Source organism: Elephas maximus, chromosome X, assembly GCF_024166365.1.
Source record: "Elephas maximus indicus isolate mEleMax1 chromosome X, mEleMax1 primary haplotype, whole genome shotgun sequence".
Taxonomy (NCBI): domain Eukaryota; kingdom Metazoa; phylum Chordata; class Mammalia; order Proboscidea; family Elephantidae; genus Elephas; species Elephas maximus.
In genome coordinates this window covers 138,662,252-138,678,904 of record NC_064846.1, presented here as the reverse complement: position 1 = coordinate 138,678,904, position 16,653 = coordinate 138,662,252, and the positions used below count along the sequence as shown (strand labels likewise).

General features: G+C 42.3%; 1 pseudogene; it reads right to left on the bottom strand.

Annotated features, from left to right (window-relative positions):
• Positions 1-14,369: 14,369 nt before the first annotated feature.
• On the bottom strand, positions 14,370-15,417 carry LOC126068801 (melanoma-associated antigen B16-like; annotated as a pseudogene).
• Positions 15,418-16,653: the final 1,236 nt, after the last annotated feature.

Sequence of the window (16,653 nt, the reverse complement as noted above, 5' to 3'; positions counted from 1 at the left end):
AAGTTAGACAGGAAGCCAAGAAAAGTGTTCGATTCAAAATACATCTTTATTATATATATTTTTTTTAAGATTTGGTGCAGGATGTTTTTTATTTTATTAGTATTCTTCCATCAAGAGGGCTTTGCAGGCCCTTTGTACTGCAGTCCTGGGGTCCCAGCCTCAGCCCTTGCTAATTCAGAGGTGCCTTTAGTGCAGTCTTCTCCCAGTGGTAACAGCACAGGCATTTTGCTTCCAGTAGAAAGACATAAAACAAACAAACAAACAAAAAACCCGTTGCTCTTGAGTCGATTCTGACTCGTAGCATCCATGTAGGACAGAGTAGAACTGCCTCATTGGGTTTCCAAGGAGCGGCTGGTGGATTTGAACTGCTGACTTTTTGGTTAGCAGCCGAGCTCTTAACCACTGTGCCAGCAGGGCTCTGCAGGAAGACACAGGGGTTCACAAATGTGTGCAATGCATAGAGATAGAGCTGTGCCTAGGTATTCTAGTTAACTTTACTTTTCCCACCTTTAATGTGTTACACAACCTGGCTCCTGTTCTGCTTATGAATTTTAACAAGAGAACATTTCAAAGAAACATGCACCAGTGTGCTTTAAACGCCTTCTGATACAACTTGCACATGATTTTTTTTTTTTTTTGTCTGAATGGGAAAAAAGAAATTTCAAGAGTCCAGACTTCACTCCTTCCTGGCCCAACTTTAAGGTTTGATGGTGAACAGCCTCCTTGGAAGAGATGCCAGGGAAGTTGTCAGCATTCTTAACTGCCTGGCTTCAGCTTGTGCTGTCCACCGGGAGAAACAGCTAGATTGCAAGTTTTAGCTGAGCTATGACATTTCCAAGGTGGCAGGGTGGCACAAACTGTTGAGCAAGCGCTCGATTACTAGCCAAAAGGTTGGTGGTTTGAACCCACCCAGAGGCACCTGGGAAGGCAGGCCTGGCAATCGTCTTCCGAAAGACCACAGCCTTAAAAACTCTATGGAGCAGTTCTACTCTGCACACATGGGATCAGCACAAGTCAGAATCGACAGCAAACGACAACAACATGGCCTTTCCAGGGTCTGCAACTTAAAACAAAAATACAAACAAAACACAAACAAACAAACACAAAACCTCTTCTGGGCAATCCGTCTTCTTTAGCACAGTGTGTGAAACAAAGAATGATAATGACAGTGTTTATTTTTCAATTGAGGGAGAAATAGTAAATGATGCCCTTAATAAGTCTATTATTTTTTACTATTACTCTTTATTATTATTGCTGAATTGGTTTTATAGCCTCGGGATTTCACAAAACGTCCTGTAAACTCAGCCTGCTGTGTTTAATATTGCCCTTGCTATCCAGCAGTTGACAGAACTGTGTGTGTGTGTGTGTGTGTGATTTTTGCTTGATATTGTTTGTGTAACATTACTAGTTTCATGAAGACTGATTTATAGTTGTTTCCCATTCTCATAAGAATGTCTAGGATACTTCGAATTTCAATGTCATGTTTAAAATTTGCTATAGACTTAGGATCTTGCTAAACACCAAGATGATTACATATAAGAATAGATAGAATGATGCATTGAAAAGATAATGGACTTTATAAAAGAGAGGGGGAAAAAAAGACCAGATCAAATCTAGCTTTACTATTTGTTCTGTGACTTCTGTGAGCTACAGTTTCCTTACCTGGCAAATGAGTACAATATTCCTATCCTCGAAGCACTGTCTAGATAATAAAATTAGAATAAATGGCAAACTGTCTAATGCATGGTAACACAATAAACAGTAGTAGCTGATTTCCTTCACCTTTGCTGAAATTGCTTACACTCCAATTCCTCATAGAGGACATGTGCAAACAGAAGATACATAGCAATGCCATGATAGGAGATGCTGCATGAAGTGAACAGTTTGTACATAATATAGTCATCTCAAATATATTTTAGAACAAGGAAGTTCAAATAAGGCTTAGCTGCTCCAGCCCTGCTTAATTCTCAACCCTGATCCTCATTTTACCCTTTGTACCCTGATTACCCTTTGTACAGCAATTAATCAAGCAAGGTCTGAATCCACTCCTCATGCCAGCATGGTCAGGAACATTAATACAGGAGGTGGGAGGTGTGGCTAGGATGTGAGATTTAAGTTCAGACTAGAGAGGTAGACTGCCTGCTGCGAGAAGAAAGCTCTGGGCCTAAACACAACTAGAAAGACTATGTCTTCAGCCTAAACTTAGTTTACAGATTAATTAACCCCCGTTGGCTCAGGTAGCCCGTTTCCCCTCTGGGCCCTGACACTCATTAAAGATAGAAAAAAATTATAAATGCATAAAAAGTCATAAATACTTATTAAACTCTAAACCTTTTCATAGGAATTTTAAAAAGGGGGGGAGCTTTGAAATACTCACAATAAAAGGTATTGCAAAAAGTACTGATGAAAATCTAGAGTTATTTATTACATTTCAGTTTTATGTGGCTGAAAATGTATTATGCAGTTGACTGTACATGACTCGGAGGGCCTCTGAAAATCCCTGAATCACAACATTTTAGAATAAAAGGCAGTCCAGTCTTAAGTACTTCATTTTATAGATGAAGAAATTGAGGGCCAGCTAAGTTAACTGACCTGAAGGTTAGTTCATAACCTAGTAAAGAGCAAGCATCTGTTGTGCCATTCTCTACTGGTGGAACATTCTAAGCTCCAAAATATTTTTCTGTGAAATGGGACTAGAATAGTAAGTACCATATGGTCTCTTAGCAGGCTTAACAGGTATAATGCATGCAAAATGTTTATCAAAATGCCTGGCATATATTAAGTACTGTGGAGCCCTGATGGCACAGTGGTTAAGAGCCTAGGCTGCTAACCAAAAGGTTGGCGGCTCGAGTCCACCAGCTGCTCCTTGGAAACTCTATGGGGCAGTTCCACTCTGTCCTAAAGGGTCTACCTGTTTCCTGTAAGTCATTTTCCAATTGGTAAGCTATTTCAAAATCCAGATGAATGGTCTTAGGGCAAAGGGGTGGTATTTTGTACAATCAAGACACATTGCATTCAAACCATTTTTAATTCAGAAATGCCTTGCTGTCCACTCTCCTCAGAAAAGAAATAAGGAGACCCTCTGTCATTCCCCTTCTCCAGTTCTCTCATGCACATGAAGACAAGCCAGGTTCTCTTGGATGGAGACAAGCATGGATCTCAGTTGGGTGGCAACCAGAGAGGTCAGGCCAATGGTGTATGACCTTACAGCTAACAGCTAAGGGATGCTTAAATGGAGCACTGGATGTCAGAATGCTGAAGTCAGAGTACAACCAGGACATTCAAATGCTTCACGACCCTCAGCGAATCCACTTTCAAACTGGGGAGGGGGTCGCGGATCACATGTCAGAATAGCAGGCTGTATTATCTGATCCAGCCTTGCATTTGGGAAGCAGTGGATATTATTAGAACAACTGGCTAATCATAGAATTTGAACTATTTTTTTTTTCTGATTAGAACTAGGAAAAATAAAAGACTTGATTGTGTTCACTCTCACATACATCCACGTGCCCTATTTATTTTTTTCCTAAGTCAGAGGTAGACTTGTCCCCAGTGAGTGGCACACTTTGTGCACAGCACTACACAAGCGACCAGCAGGAGCTGCTTTATGGAGTATGCTCCCTTAGTTCTCCTAGCTGCTCCGTAGAAGGATCAAGGATCCAAATCCTTCCCATTATGATCACTGCTCGTTTTACTATTAATATATTTCATGGTCTATGGCATGGTCCACAATATCTTCAAAAATGTTTACTTACATATTTCTATTCCTTCAAATAAAAATTACATATTTAGCTTTCTGTGTAAATAATCCCAAAACTGCACACACCACATCCAGCCTTCCTGTAGTGAATTGTATATATTATCTGACAATGTAATTAGATCCGTTAGATAAACTAAGTCCCAAAGAAGGCACATTTGTTTTTCATTTAATTTCCCAATTGTAAGAGCACACAATGGCTCATAAAGCTGTATGCTCGTTATTATCAATGATCTCATTCGGAATGAAACAACTACTTGAAGCATTCGTTTTTATGCCAGTGCTTTCCCTCTCCCTGCCCCAGCGCAGTGATTATGCAATGACTATTTGAACTGTTTGAAACCCATAAATTATATATTTTTGAGAAAAAATAAAGAGGGAAAAGGCTAGACATTATTGAATCAAAAAGTTTTATTCTTTATAAAGGGAGGCTTTTGTTAAGGGGAGATGTATTACATTGTGAAAACAATCAAATTAGGCCTCTACTCTCTAGGAAATGTGGTCCCTAGAACCTTTCTTTTCCTGTCAAATACAAGACTGACTTGGTCCTCAGCCTCAGGGCCAAGTTCTACAGGTTGAACTCCAAGTTATCTCATATGATTAGTGATATCCGCAATAAGAATGATGCACGGAATTAGTCTGTGGTTCTTCTACATAAATAGATTCAATGTTAAAAGCTATAAATTATAAAGGAGAGAATGGTCTTTTATGCAACAAGGGAATCACCTTCCCCGGTGAGTTTTTAGTAACAATTAATTTATCATGGGTTGACACTTCTGCTATTATTTCCTCTAAGCAATAACAAAAGAACTGTTTATCCACAATAGCCAGAATTTGCTTTTTTTAAAGAAGAAGAAAAAGTTGGGGCGTTGATATGGGTGTCAACAGAGAGGTGGTCCCTGGGATATACTCTGTTCCTCCACTGAATCACTTGAAGAGTCAAAAATGAATATAAGGGCTTCAAACACCAAGCTGACTCTTCTGATGAAACTGTACTTGAAGATGGAAGAGAAACTGAAGGGCCATGGGTAGTACCCAAATAAGCTTTAGGAAGCTGCTTTACATTTCCAACTCAGGTCCTGGGAAGTAAAAGAACATCTTTTACCCTGATGGAAAGGTGATTCTGAGGGATGTTTTGCTAAGTGGAATAGTTTTTCACATACACAACTTGATTCAATAGTTGAGCAACTATTAGAATGTGTTTTAAACTACGTTAAACAGAAAGCGTTTTAATATCTAAAATTGTAATAGAGGCAAAGAATAGGAAATATTTCAACAAGATTAAAATTAAAATATTCTTAGGTAAATTTTTAGGTCTTCTAGTTTTTTTTTTTTTGTAGTAACATAATGCTTAGCTTCTCATGGCTGAGTTACTTGAATACATCATATTTAACTCATGTAAAATGCAGACTACTTATGGGACTACTGATGTATTATCACCTTCAGAGAGTATATTAAAAAATGCCTAGATTTTCTAGATTTCTAAAAACGAGTAGTTTCAAACCAAGCCCAAACACCTACAGAGTAAATCTGGCTCATTACCACCCACACATGATATTACTACTCTACAAAAATGAACCAATCAACAAACTAACAAATTAAAACAATTCCACCAGTCACTACTTCTCGCCGTATTGCTAAATCCAATGGCTAATTATTGGTCTTTGCCTTATTTGAAATACCAGCATCTTTTCATATAGCTGAACACTTCCTTCTCAGAAACATACTTTCTTCACATGGCTTTTAGGACATCACAGTTCCCAGATTCTCCTTCTATTAGGCCACCACTTCTCAGTTTTTTTTCTCAGTCCCCTTAGAGGCTTTATTCTCTTCTCCCTGACCTTTTTTAACAGCGGAGTACCTTAAGGATAAGACTGAAACCTGTTCTCATCTCCTCATTAGTCCCCTGGACGATATAATTTCAACTTAGAGTTCTAAATTCCATTTGCATTGTAATGACTCCCTAATCCTATCGCTAGTCCGGACACTTCCTCTGAACTTCAGACTCATAATGTTCAATTACCTACTTGATGATTCTCCCTTGGTCTCTGATGGACATTTTGAACACAGAATGTCAGAAGCTGAACTCCTAATATTCCGCATAGTTTTTGTTTTTTGTTTTTCTTTCCACAGTCTCAATTAATAGCAACTCCATCTTTCCAGTTCTTCAGACCAAATTCCTTGGTGTCATCCTCAGTTCCTCTCTTTTTCTCACCCCCACTCAGTCTCAATCTGTGAAAATTCCATCAGTTCTACATTCAGAATATATCCAGAATCGAATGACTTCTTACTTCCGCCACTACCAGGGCCAGATTAAGGCATGTAAGGGTCCTAAACACTGATACCGGTAGAGTCTTTATATGGTTGTTTTGGACAACTTTGTCCAACTGTGTCATTGTTTCTTGAAAGAGTATTTGCTGAGCTTCTCATTCAGTAATTCTGGAAACCTCACTACCCTGATATTTTGGCTTTCATATATCTGTGGCATGTAGCAAGGATGAATTAGCTCTATTTAAGAGGGAAGGGTTGATATAAAACACAGGCCATATAATGCTAAACTATGATATTAGCAGTGATAATGATAGTATACACCTTGTCAAAATGCCTGGGTTGGTAGAATTCTCAGGACATTTTTGGATTCTGATTGGATTTGTCAGGTACGAAAAAAAGGAAGGTTTTACACCTTTCTCCAAGGATAAGAAATAGGAGGAGGCATAGGATTGGGTTTGAACAGGATAAGTGGAAGGTTTCATGGCATAGGCAGATGGAGATGCCCAGATGATTGCTGAAAACATGTGTGTAAAGAGAAAAACAATGCATTATAATTTTACCACTCCTAAGAAATATACTCTGAGATCTGAGACTTCCATGAATCTATAAACTTGTACGTATCTCAGTAACAAGGAGTAATTATGAGTTACTAGGCAAGCAATGATGAGTAGAAAACAAATGAAAAGCTGCTAAGATAGCTCTACCTGGCAGTATTCTGGGCTCATTCACTGACGGTGTGTCTAGCTCCACGCCTCGCTGTACTTATTATTCATGTTGATCCTATAGCAATGTTACCTGATGGAAACATCATGGACATTTGCGTCAATCTTGAATAGCTGAACCACGAGTTTCAGCAGTGATGCCAATCAGGCAATAGGATGCCAAAGGGCTCCCTACGGATTTCTTCCTGTGAAAAGTTCATTCTGGCCCCCTATCTCCTCAGTGTCCCTGAGGATCTTTGCATAGTCTTTTCATGACCCTTTTTCCTCCCTATAAACTCCCTAATGCCTACTCTTTTCTAAATTATTAGAAAATAACAAACAAATAGATATAAAATATAACTTAAATATGCTGTGAGGTAAACAAACAACCTTTAACTTCATCTGTGTATGAAGAAACCAACTATCTTTGATTCTACCTGATTTTGTGCCACATTGTTGGCTTATTTCCTAATGAACAGGGCCCCATGTTATCAGTATTGTTTTTTACAACTTAGAAAACTCAGGGGCATAAATTTAATTAAGATTTTATTATGGGGATGAACATTGTTAGTAAGGTATCTTGGAAGATGAGTTTATAATAGCTAAAATATAAATGAACCTCTTTCTCTCTATTTTATTGTGCTTTAGGTGAAAGTTTACAGTGCAAATTAGTTTCTCATTCAAAAATTTATACACAAATTCTTCTGTGACATTGATTGCAATGCCCGCATCGTGTCAGCACTCTCCCCCTTTCTCTTTATAGCCCGGGTTCCCAGTGTCCATTCTTCCAGTGTTCCTGTCCCTTCCTCCCTTCTCGTGTTTGCTTTTGGGCAGATGTTGCCCATTTGGTCTCATATACTTGATTGAACTAAGAAGCACATTCCTCATGTGTGTTATTGTCTGTTTTATAGGCCTGTCTAATCTTTGGCTGAAAGGTGGACTTCGGGAGTGGCTTTATGAACCTCTCTCTTTTTGAAAAAAATTTGTTCCTCTTCCTTCTAAAGACATTTGTGTAGGATGCCAACTAGCAATTTCCTGGGCAGGACACTGTTTCCTTTCCAGAAGTTCTACAAGTACCACTGTCCTAGCCTTGGATGCTAGGAGCTGTTCATAAATTAGGACCACTCCATTCTAATTCCTACTAATCCGACTACTGCAGTCATTCCAAAAGTTGTGTGTGTGTACATGTTTCTGAGATTATATGTTGTAGGTCATGCATTATTATGTATAACGTTAGAGAGACTCAGTTTCAAGCCAGAGTTCTGTATTTAACTCTTCAAGAACCAGATGCTATACTCTGGACTTGGCCGTGAGTGTCTACTTGAATGTTTCTTAACTTTTATAAAACAATGTTTGATTTCTGGTCAAGATGGCTCAGTGATATCACACTTGGACATATATCGCTGTGCCAGTGACAGAGTACATGATTAAGCTTAAAAACAGAAAATCAAATAGTATAGTCAGTCTTAAAGTAACAAGACACAAATGATCAAAAATCATAACACGAAGAGCAAAACTGTTCAGTTTTTAAGTGATAAATCAACAAGTGTTCCCTGTGGCTGAGATGTGGAATTTCCAGTACTTACAAGATGATGGTGGGGTTGTAGACCAGAGACAGCTGTGTCCAATCTGGCTCTGAAGGGGACTGTTTGGGGAGTACCTGGGGTCCTGGGGAATAAATAGAAACAACTTCAAAATCTCTAAATAGGGATAGAAAACAACACACACACAGACAGAATGTATTAGATTCTATTGCTGCTGTAACAAATGACCACAAACTTAGCAGCTTAAAACAATGCCCATTTATTAGCTTATGGTTCTGAATAACAGAAGTCTGAGTGGGCTCAGCTGGATTCTCTGCTTAGGGCCTCATAAAATCCAAAATAAAGGTGTCTACAAGGTGGACTAGGATCTTATCTGGAGGGTCTAGGGGATAATATGCTTTTAGCCTCATTCAGGTTATTGGGAAAATTAAGTACCATGTGGTTGTAGGACTGAGGACCTCTTTTCTTTGCTGCTGTCAGTCAGGTATCATTCTCAGAATCTAGAGTTACCTGGCTCATGACCTCTATTTTCAAAGCTACGAATGGTACACTTGAACCTTCTCATGCTTCAAATGTCTCTGAATTCTCCTTCTGCCTTCCTTTTTTACCACCAGTCTGAGAAACTGCTCTGCTTTTAAGGGCTCATGTGATTACACTAGACCCACCTAGATAATCTCCTTTTTTAACGTCCATTGTATCATATAACAAAATACTCATGGTGGCGCAATCACATAACATTGAGAGGCTCTGGGGAATATGGTCTGGAATCTTGAGGGGCTGTATTAGTTACCTTAAAAACAACAAAACAAAACAAAAACAGGTGCTGTAGAGTGGATTTCAGCTCATGGCAACCCCACGTGTACAGAGTAGAAGTGCACACCCATAGAGTTTTCAAGGTTGTAATCTTTCAGAAGCAGATTGCCACGCCTTTCTTCCGAGGTGCCTCTGGGTGGGTTCAAACCACCAAGCTTTCGGTTAGTAGTCAAGCACTTAACCATCTGTGCCACCCAGGGACTTCTATTAGTTTCCTAGGGTTGCCTTAATAAATACCACAAAGAATTAGAGCAACGGAAATATACCCCCTCACAGTTCTAGAGGTCCAAAGTCCAAAATCAAGGTAGAAGTATGGTCACATTTCCTCTGGAGGCTCCAGGGGAAAATCAGTTCCTTGCCTTTTCCAGCTTCTGATAGCTGCTGGCATTCCTTGACTTGTGACCGCATCTCTCTCTGCTCTGTCTTCATATTGCCTTCTCTTCTATGTGGCTGCCCAAACTTAGTTGCCACTGAATCGATTCTCACTCACCGACACGCCTGTGTATTACACAATAGTACTGATCTACAGGGTTTTCTTGGCTGTAATCTTAACAGCAGATCTCCAGGCCTTTCTTCTACGGTGCCACTAGTTGGGCTCAAAGCATGAACCTCATGTTAGCAGTCAAGCGCAAACCATTTGAGCCACTGAGGTACCTGGGGATGTGAATGGGGCAGGAGTAGGAGCCCTGCACGATCATGGCAGTCGTGTAACTGGACAGGGCACATGAACACAGAGAAGAAGAGGTACCCCACATATTCATGCATTGGTGTAACTGAACAGAGGGTGTTATCACTGATAATAGAAAGGGCCATACACAATCAGTGTAGAACTAAGTGGACAGAGGGTATGAACAGGACAAAGTGGAGAAGCACCACAATGTCTGGGCAATGGAGTGAGGAAAAGAAAAGAACAAGAAGGCACAGTCCTACACCATCAGTGCAGTGGTTTGGTGTGTCTGGGCATGGAATGTGAACAGGGCAAAAAGGAGATATCTAGAACTATCAGTGCAAGGTGGTAAGTGGACAGGGAAGAGGAACCAGGAGAAGAAGATCCCAGCAGCATCAGTAAAGTGGTGTAACTGGGAAGAAGATGTGAAAGAGGCAAAGGGGAGGAACTCTATGCTGTCAGCACAGTGCTGTGACTGTACAGTGTATATTTTCCTTATTGTTGTTAGGCGTCCTTGAATCACTTCTGACTCATAGCAAACCTATGTACAGCAGAACGAAACACTGCTCAGTCCTGCACCATCCTCACAATCATTGCTATGTTTGAGCCCATTTTTGCAGGCACTGTGTCAATCCATCTCATTGAGGGTGTTCCACTTTTTCACTGACCCTCTACCATACCAAGCATGATGTCCTTCTCCAGGGACTGATCCCTCCTGGTAACATGTCCAAAGTATGTGAGGCAAAGTCTCGTCATCCTCGCTTCTAAGGAGCATTCTGGCTGTACTTCTTTCAAGACAGATTTGTTCATTCTTTTGGAAGTTCATGATATATTCAATATTCTTCCCCAGCACCACAATTCAAAAGCGTCAATTCTTGGTCAGTGTTCAAAATATGACTGAGGAAGAGCTGCCTCCTCACAGTAGAGTCAACCTTAATGAAGTGGATGGAGTCAAGCTTTTGGAACCTTCATTTGCTGATGTGGCATGACTGAAAATGAGAAGAAACATCTGCAAACATCCATTAATAATCGGAATGTGGAATGTACTGAGTATGAATGTAGGAAAATTGGAAGTTGTCAAAAATGAAATAGAGTGCATAAACATTGATATCCTAGGCATTAGTGAGCTGAACTGGACTGGTATTGGCCATTTTGAATTGGACAATCATATGGTCTACTATACTGGGAACGACAACTTGGAGAGGAATGGTGTTGCATTCACCGTCAAAAAGAACATTTCAAGATCTATACTGAAGTACTACTCTGTCAGTGACAGGATAATATCCATACGCTTACAAGGAAGACCAGTTAATACAACTATTATTCAAAGTGATGCACCAACCACTAAGGCCAAAGATGAAGAAACTGAAGGTTTTTACCAACGTCTGCAGAGTCTGAAATTGATGGAACATACAATCCAGATGCATTGATAATTACTGGAGATAAATGCGAAAGTTGGAAACAAGAAGAATCAGTAGTTGGAAAATATGGCCTTGGTGATAGGAACGATGCTGGAGATCCCATGACAGAATTTTGCAAGACCAACGACTTCTTCATTGCAAATATCTTTTTTCACCAACATAGCCACAGCTATACATGTGGAACTTGCCAGATGGAATACACGGGAATCAAAATGACTATATCTGTGGGAAGAGACAATGGAAAAGCTCAATATAATCAGGTGCCGGGACTCCAGGTCCAAAGGACCCACTCTGCTCTCACCACTGTTTTCTTGGTGGTATGAGGGCCCCCTGTCTCTCTGCTCCCTTCTCTCTTTTATATCTCAAGAGATTGCCTCAAGACACAATCCAATCTTGTAGGTTCAGTCCTGCCTCACTAACACAACTGCCGCCAATCCTCCCTCATTAACATCGTAGAAGCTGGTTTTACAACATATGGGAAATTCACACAATACCAGGAATCATGGCCCAGCCCAACTGATACACACATTTTTGGGGGGACATAATTCAATCCACAACACTGACTTTCCACCATTTTCTATATTGAATGAACGCTGCATACTGCACAAAGAGCTTGAAAAGGATTTCTTCCTCATTTAACAAGTGTCCACTGTTCAGAAAATTCATCACCAAATTTACCTTTACGTTTTGGCATTTTGGGGTTCAAATACACGCACACACACACGTACGAAATAGATAACAGCAACCACGCAAGAATTGAAAAGATGGAACTTGAAAATCCTACGACCACATCAGTATGTCTGTCAATCATAAGTCCGCCCAAGTCAGTAAACAGGAGTTGAACGGTTGATAGGATTGTGAACTTCCGGAGTAACAGTAAATTGAACCCCATATCTGATGCAAAGAGAAAAAAAAAGTTAAATTCTCATTTGCCTCACGGGGAGTAGTGTTTGTAAGACGCAGTTTTCTCTAACAAACCGGTATCTGATTTTATATAAGGTTTTGGTTAGCCTGGGGACTCGGGTTGGCCGATGTTCAGAAGGAGGAGCGTTTACGGACTCCATTCACCTGTTTTCCCGCGGTCACTGTAGAGTAAGGATGGTAAGGACTGGCTAACCTTCAGAAGCACAGCAACCAGAGTGAGGTGCATGCTGATTGGCTGCTGTCTGGAAGCGTGAGGCTGTCACTGATTGGCTAACTTTCAGGACTGGGACGGGGGAATGTCCGGGGCTGCCATTGATTTGCTAACTTTCAGAGGCACAGTATTGGAGTGAGGCTGTCATGGACCAGCTGATTGTACTGATTGGAAATTCTGTAATGGTGGCTTTTTCCTTTCTTGAATTTTTTTTCTTTAATTCTTAGCATCAGAGGGGTTCCAAGGTGAGGGGCAACCAGGGAACATGGGCAGAGAATTGGAATGCTCTAAGTTATGGGTAGGGGTGGGGGCAGGTGATTCTGGTTCTGGGCTGACTGTACCACTGGGAGCAGCTGCAGCCTCCACAGTAGCAGGTCAGGTTAAAGTCTGGAGAGGAGGGCACACTGGGGAAGACCCAGCGGAAGGGCACTGTAAGGTGGCAAGGAGCTGGAGTGGACAAAAATGCCAGCTCCTGGGCAGAGCCAGCTCTCAAGAACCGTGGGGCAGCAGGAGTGTAGCTAAATGAAGCTCACAGACAGGCCCCAAATTGTGCTCGCTTCTCAATTTCACCTCCTTCTTTCCATCTGCTTCTCGTACTGTGGCTACAAGGTCCTTCTTTTTATCCCCTGAGAGGCATTATGGAGTAGTGATGAGATAAAATGAATTCAGAGGCAGAAGGTCTGCCTTAGGTCATGAGGAGTGGAACAGGGTGGGCTCTAGAGGAATTCAGACCAGAGATCTAATCCCAGCTCCGTCACTTGTGAGCCCTGTGAACTCAGGCATATTCCCAAGCTTTCTGAGCCTTACACTCTGTATCTGTGAAGTGAGTTTAATAAGCCCCATTTCCTAGGTCAGTTGGAATGTGTGTAATGTTCCTAAAGCACCTGGCATAGCGACTGGCATGCACTGGGTTTTAAATGATTGGCAGTTATCACTATGATTATTTTGACCAGAGATTCTAACACCTTCACCTCTGGGATTTATTTATTCAGGAGATGTAAGAGAATATCCGGTGTTCTAGAATACCGGAAAAAAAAAAAAAAAAACCAAACCCAATGCCGTGGAGTCGATTCCGACTCATAGCAACTCTATAGGACAGAGTAGAACTGTCCCATAGAGTTTCCAAGGAGCGCCTGGAGGATTTGAACTGCCGACCCTTTGGTTAGCAGCCGTAGCACTTAACCTCTAGCCACCAGGGTTTCCCGATATGGCACACTAAATCAAGGCCCCAGCCTGCCGTGTCTTAGAGATTCACACTTCACTGCTCTCAGATGGACTCCCCCATCCCCATCTTCTCACTCCTGTTTACTGTTTCTTTTGAACTTGAAGGATACTCTCCATCATCTTTACATGATTGCTGCTCCTAGACTCTGAAATTCCATGGGCAGGTGCTTAGTCCTGTTTATCCTAGCACCCCCAGTACTAACACAGAGCTTTCCAAAGAGCAGGTGCTCAATTAATGTTTAAGGAATAAATGGGCCAGTGAGCATGAGGTCTAATATACCAAGATTTATTCCTCATACATTCTTAGGTAAACTAAGTAAATCAATGCATGTGCCATTTGACTTTACAGAACAACAGACTAAAAGGGATAAGAGAAGCAAAGAATTGACCATCTTTTAGTATTTTTCTCTATTTCTTGAAAATAGCTGGGAAACTATTTTACTGCTGAGTCCTTTCACCTTTCCAAGGCAATGCCTATCCCAATGCCATGTTATCTTTTTTCCAAATTATAATATAAGATGTTTGGTTTCCGAATTGGTTTTGCACACAAGCAAAATACTTATTCTTAAACTTCATAAACAGCAATAAATGTATGACCAATATCATTCATAAACTTTGATTTTAAAGCTAAGTAACCATTATATAAAACAACATTTGAAAACTAAAACAAACAAAACAACAACAAAAAAGGAAGATAAATTCCAAGTTAACCATATAAAACAGGAACACAAAAATGATATACACTGTGTTCCCTCAAGGCCTGCCCTGGCTCTCCACTACTTACAAGGTTGACTTCTTTCTTCAAAGACAAAGCCAAGAATCTTTCTCAGACTTGACTAGGCGTGGGAGAAGCTGCTGGGCTTGTCACTTGAACTTGCACTGGCCAAGGCAGTAGTGCCAGCCCTGCCTTCAATTCTGGCTTCGGTTCTCTCTGCCTCATCTTCTAAAGGCTCCTGATACAGAGATGGGAAGCAACCGGGGTTAGACTCATGGATCTTGGTCAAAAAGTCCAGGAGTTTCATCTTGTTGGTTTTCAGCGTGAGCTCTTGGCCCCCAGAGGAATTCATAGCATGGAGGATGACTGTTGGGCACCTGCCGGTACTGCGCATAGTTTTCCTGCACCAAATCTTTAGTGATGAACTTCCTGGGCTCCCCAAATATGAAGTGCTTCCTCCCAGAATATAGATCCATCATATTCAGCACTTCCCAGATCTCCTCCTTAGTGGCACAGTTGCCCTTCATGAAGATCGTGCCCAGCATAATTATCAAGAGGCTTGTATTAGGCATGTGTTCATCACCACTCATCCTCGCATCAAAGGTGAGACCCGGTTTATTCGTGAGAGCATAGCAGTGGCTGGTGGGGTCTACTTCCTTCAGATCAACGCTAAAGACCAGCTCTATGCCCTCAGAGATTCTCTTAGGGATCTCAAGGAAGTCATCCTTGTATTCTTAGATAACAATATCCAGCATGTCCTCCTTTGTGATCAGCTCTTTCACTTGATACTTGTACAGCAGGAACTGCACCACCAAAGGTACCGTCTCATCTGGAGGATCTATCGGCAGGTCTTCGATGTCTCGTGGTGAATGTGAGGTGATTGGACTCTCCTCTTTGTCTGGGCTTCTGGAGCCCTCATCTGCTTTGCTTGATGAGCTGGTTGTGATAGCAGTGGAGAAAGAGCAGCCACTCCACGGATCCTGGTGAGTACTGGATGTCTGAGCAGCAGGAACCTCTTCCATGTTGCCAGACATTAGACTATGGGAGGAGGGGGGACTGATGACCTTCAAAGCTTTGATGATCTGTGCAGCCTCCAGGCCTTCGGATTCACTGCAGGCCTCAAGGTGTTGTTCATGTGTACAGCGTGGACCCTCCTGACCCTGAGACATGATCGCTATTGTTGATGGCAGTAGGCAGGAGTATGGGTATAACCTAGGGAGAACAGGAGAATGTGAGTGGCCTCAGCTGGTACACTCAACCACAGTGGCTCTGATGAAAGCTGCCTCCACTTGTCTTCTCCTAAGGGCAGTGCCTTAGGGACTCAGAGGTCCCCTGTCCTGTCCTGTAAAAAGCTGAAGGAAGAAGTGAGAAGGCTCTTCAGGTTGTAGTCAGCCAGCCCAGCTCAAGGCTTCCCAGAGATGCCAACAGGGGCAGGTAAGATCAGGCTCTGCAGGGTCCCCTCTGTTTTGAGGTGGGTGGTCTTCTCTGTCCTTGTTCAGAATCCCCACTGTGACTCCTGGGAGGATCAGGGACTTCTTCCTCTCCTGAGCAAAGGCTTATCACCTCAGAAAGAGGCCCTAATCTCCCTGGGATACAGAGAAAGAAAGAAGTAAGGGAGCACCTCACACTGACAACTGTCCCCAGAGACTCCCAGAGAGGAAAGCCAGAGGGATGACAAACACTGCTGGGGAAGAAGTGAATGGACCACTCATCATACCATACCTGCCTGGCACTCTCAGGGCTAAGGGCAGGTGGCAGGACTCTGTGGGGGCCCTGTTGTTCTGAGGTGGGTGATCCCCTCAATCCTCACTCAGAGTCCTCACTTTGACCCCTAACAGAAATTGGGTCTCCTTCCTCTGCTGACTTAAGGTAGTATCCCTTGCAAGGCCCTCACTTCCCTCAGACTCCCACAGTCAAAGTCAGCAAGCACCTCAGTCTGACAGCGGAGGTAAGGCTCTATGGGACCCTTACTGTTCTGGAGCCATGGTTCCCTCAATCCCCACTCAGCATCTTACCTTGACTCCAGGAAGCATCTGAGATTCCTCCTTCTGCTGACTTGAGGCCACACCACTCAGACCAAGACCCTCACCCACCATCAGACTCCTGAGGCAAAAGTCAGGGGAAGCTACTCCCAATCACCTCACCCCTTACTCCCAAGGCTGACAACAGAGTTCTGAGGGGCCCCTCCCTTCATGGGTGGGGGATCTCCTCAGCCCTCACTCAGCATCTTACTTTGGCTCCTGGTGGCAGGGCCTGGGACGCCTCTCTCTGCTCACCTGAGGCAGCACTTCTCAGACCAGGACTCACCTCCCTGCAATGTTCCATGCAAAAGTCAGGGGGCGAGTCAGTCTGAATAGGTATTCTAGGGGCTCCCAGGGCTGATGGCAGGGGTTAGGTTTTTATCT